Source organism: Loxodonta africana, chromosome 11 (assembly GCF_030014295.1).
Source record: "Loxodonta africana isolate mLoxAfr1 chromosome 11, mLoxAfr1.hap2, whole genome shotgun sequence".
In the NCBI taxonomy this organism is placed as follows: domain Eukaryota; kingdom Metazoa; phylum Chordata; class Mammalia; order Proboscidea; family Elephantidae; genus Loxodonta; species Loxodonta africana.
In genome coordinates this window covers 41,477,576-41,481,150 of record NC_087352.1, presented here as the reverse complement: position 1 = coordinate 41,481,150, position 3,575 = coordinate 41,477,576, and the positions used below count along the sequence as shown (strand labels likewise).

At 37.2% G+C, this 3,575-nt stretch overlaps 1 non-coding gene across 1 annotated transcript; it reads right to left on the bottom strand.

Annotated features, from left to right (window-relative positions):
- Positions 1 to 2,964: 2,964 nt before the first annotated feature.
- Positions 2,965 to 3,071, bottom strand: LOC111749668 (U6 spliceosomal RNA). The gene has a single exon (XR_002784866.1). It is a non-coding gene; the product is annotated as a U6 spliceosomal RNA (small nuclear RNA).
- Positions 3,072 to 3,575: the final 504 nt, after the last annotated feature.

Genomic DNA, 3,575 nt, shown 5'->3' with positions numbered 1-3,575 from the left:
AAGACTCATTATCAACCTGTGATATGTGGATGACACAACCTTGCTTTCTGACTGTGAAGAAGACTTGAAGCACTTACTGGTGAAGATCAAAGACTTCAGTATGGATTATCCCTTAACATTAAAAAAAAAAAAAAATCCTCACAACTGGACTAATAAGCAGCGTCATGATTCACACATAATCTTATACGGTATTTTTAAATAGTTTCCTATTCCTATGTTATTATTCCCATTGCCATTGAGTTGAGTCTGACTCATAGTGACTGTACAGGACAGAATAGAACTACCCCATAAACTGAGTCTAATTCAGCTAACTAAATTATAGAAGTCTTAAGGACAGCGACTGATTCTCCTTCTTCTAAAAGCACCTGAAATATTAGACAGCAAGTGGTAAATAATGCTTTTTGATAGGCATATCAGAGAAATAAAAATGAATAGAATAAAATAAAAATTGTTGCCCCCACCTTGGCATTATAAATGCTATATTTTTGTATGTTTAAGTTCGTATGTATAAGTACCCATCGTCATTTCTGATAACGTTCCCTAGGTGTTGAGAATGTATGCATTTTTTGCCAGGGATGTCTTATAACCATACTTATTTCCATCTTTTATTTTTATTTCCTATTTTATAAGTCATCACATTTTCTAAGTGATTTAAACAGGTGAAATGGAAAAAAAAAAAAATTGAAATGTCACTCCCCAAAATGGGGTTTTAGGTACAAAGTTATTACCTTGTTTACCTGAAACACATGGATTTTATTATCGTATCTCGGTTGAGGGCAATATACTTGACCTCTTAGCCTATTGTTTTGGACAGGAGTTATATCCAACCCATCAGTTGTAATGTCAAAATAATGAATTCCTGGCAGCAGTAGTTTCTTCTTCCAGGGCAAAATCATTTACTTTTTCAACTGTCAGCTCCTCTAGAATTCTAAATATTTAGTTGACATTTCCAAAAACAATACAAATGTGTGTTTAATGAGCATGACAACTACTCGCTAAGTCCACCAGAAACTTGAATATATTGGAAGAGGAAAACAGGCCTGTTTGTTTTTTACTGTCAACATACTAATGAATTAATTCAAAATTGTTTCAGCATTGAAAGCTAATATTCTTTTAGTACTATTTTCAGTGCCAAAATTTCCTTAGCAGCTTTTGAAAGGGCAAGAAAGAGTAACTTTCTGTGAACTCCAGGAGCAGTGAAGCATTAATTCTGGCAACATTCCCCTCCCCGTCCCCACCCCCCGCAGTTTATGCATTTGTTTCATAGTCGCAGGAGATAGGGACAGTGCAATCTGCCTTTGTTTTCTGAGAGTACTTGCTTCTCATATGCCAGGCTCCAAAATTGCCTAAACAATCTAGTTATTTACTCAGCATATAAAATGTCATATCCAACACCCACTGCCAGCAAATATTTTCATTTTCTTTCATCTCAAACAGACTGATTTCTACTTCATAGCTTAGGATTTTGCTTGCCTGCACCCTTCCTCCCCACCCTCACCTATGGTACAGTCACACCAACTTATCTTTCAGCTTTCAGCCTTCAGCCTGAATATCACCGCTTACCTGACTCCTAAGCTTTGTCCTGCCTTCGTTCTGCCATTACATTATCTCACCACACCACCTACGTCTCCTTCACATGGTTTCCCGTGAATGCAGTTATATATTTTTTGTTATGCTGTGCTTAGTGTTCATTTCTCTGTCTAGACAATAAGTTTCATGCAGGAGTGACCCTCATTCTCTTCTTCCTTCTCTGTCTTTAGCACAACACCAGGCACATAAGAAGAGCACGAATACACTTGACTAACGGAATAAACGGACAAAACTCCTGTCTACCCCCTGATTACGTGGATTGGAAAACCTAATTTGTTTTAGATTTAACAGAAAATATGATAAACTAGCTTGGAATCATTAATAATTGGGCTGTAACACTCTTTACAAATTACGTATAACATTGCAAAGAATGGGAATTCTAGAACACTTAACTATGCTGATAAGGAAACTGTGCATAGTCCAAGTGGCAGTTATTCAAACAGAATAAGGGGATACTGAGTGGTTTAAAGTCAGGAAAGGTATGTGTCAAGGTTGTATCCTTTCACCATAACTATTCAATCTGTACGCTGAGCAAATAATCTGAAAAGCTGATTATGAAGAAGAATGGGGCATCAGAATTGGAGCAAGATGCATTAACAACCTGTAATATGCAGATGACAAAAGTTTGCTTTCTGAAAGTGAAGAGGACTTGAAGCACTTACTGATGAAAATCAAAGACTACAGCCTTCAGTATGGATTACATCTCAACCTAAAGAAAACAAAAATCCTCACAACCAGACCAATAAGCAACATCATGATAAATGGAGAAAATACTGAAGTTGTCAAGGATTTCACTTTACTTGGATCCACAATCAATGCCCATGGAAGCAGCAGTCAAGAAATCAAAGGACATATTGCATTGGGTAAATTTGGTACAAAAGACCAGTTTAAAGTGTTAAAAAGCCAAGAATTCACTTGAAGGACTAAGGTAATTTTATGGTGTTTTCAGTCGCCTTGTATGTAAGTGAAACCTGGACAATGAATAAGGAAGACCAAAGAAGAATCGATGCCTTTGAATTATGGAGTTGGTGAAGAATATTCAATATACCATGAACTGTGAGAAGAATGAACAAATCTGTCTTAGAAGTACAGCCAGAATGTTCCTTAGAAACAAGGATGGCAAGACTTCGTCTCACACACTTTGGTCATGTTATCAGGAGGGACTAGTCTGTGGAGAAAGGATATCATGCTTGGTAAAGTAGAGGGTCAGTGAAAAAGAGGAAGACCTTCAAAAGATGGGTTGACATAGTGGCTGTAATAATGGGCTCATGCATAACAACCTTTGTGAGGATGGCACAACACCTAGGCAGTGTTTTATCCTTTTTTACATAGAATTGCTGTGAGTTGGAACCTACTTGAAGGCACCTAACAACGACAACAACAACACTCTTTACAAATTAGCATGTCATCCTTGTGCAGGGGCCATGTTATTGTTTTCTGTATCCTTCTGATGCTAGAATATGTGCTGCCCAAGCTAGCATGGATCTAACACTCTTAATGAATATTTACCTACTTACAATTAAGTCCACTATTTGTTCCATACAGAAAAATTCTCGTAGTTCATAGATAGGAGATGTAGTACCAGTCATTAAAATATGTAATCTGCAATTATCCCCTAACACACAAGTGAAGGAGAAAAAAATATTGCTAATGGCCTAGGTTTCAATAACTTTATGTGACCGTCTTCAGATCTCACCGTAACTACTTTCATGCATCTACTACAATGGCTTCCTTATACACACAAACACGTGCACACACGTACAATTTTCTGCATGGTTTTGATGTAGGGGCAGTCTGTTCTGACTTAGCACAGCAGTCATTCTGGGGGAAAGGAACTCAGTTTTTAGTGGGCATTATGTATAGACTTCTAAAATCATTTGGAATGTTTCTAAATCCTGCCTCTGTACTTTTAATTCATGTTCTCCAAGGCTTTCAAATAATTGGACTTATGCTAATGAACCTGAGATTTAAAATAGGTGTGGGAG